We start from the raw sequence: 609 nt of genomic DNA, 5'->3' as shown, positions 1-609 counted from the left end.
TGGTATTTGGCCGTTTGTTGATGTCGTCCCTGCCAAAAGAAGCAGCAAAAATCGGCCGAAGGGAACGCTTCTCACCGTGTCGCAGACGGTGTGCGCAGAGGTATATTCCAACGCCATCATAGACAAAGTAGTGCCGAAGATTTTTCGCGTTTCCCTCGTTCGCAGCTGAGGAAGGGAATAGTCATCCAGCAAGATAACGCTGGCCTCCACAGGGGAACAACATCGGATTTGCTGAAGTCGCGAGGCGTTGAGGGGATTGTTGTGGCGAATCAACCTTCCAACAGTCCTGACTGTAACGTTTTAGATTTAGGATTCTTTAATTGTATTCAAAGCCTGCAGTACCAGAAGTGCATCCGTTCGATCGAGGAGCTCATTGGTGCTGTAGAAAGCGCGTTTGCTGAGTTGCCATCAGAAACTATTGCAAAAACTTTCATAGCACTTCAAAAGTTTATGGAAAAGTCCATTGAAATACATGGAAGCAATACGTATATGCTTCCTCACTTGAAAAAGGATGCTACTATTGCAAATTTTGCATTGTATAATGTCGAGTGTGACCCTTCAAGCTATGAGAGCGCGTTATCTCATTTGGATTTCCGCCTTGGCGAGGAA

Source organism: Aphanomyces invadans (genome assembly GCF_000520115.1).
Source record: "Aphanomyces invadans strain NJM9701 unplaced genomic scaffold supercont1.59, whole genome shotgun sequence".
Lineage (NCBI taxonomy): Eukaryota > Oomycota > Saprolegniomycetes > Saprolegniales > Verrucalvaceae > Aphanomyces > Aphanomyces invadans.
Note: the sequence above shows the minus strand (reverse complement) of the source record.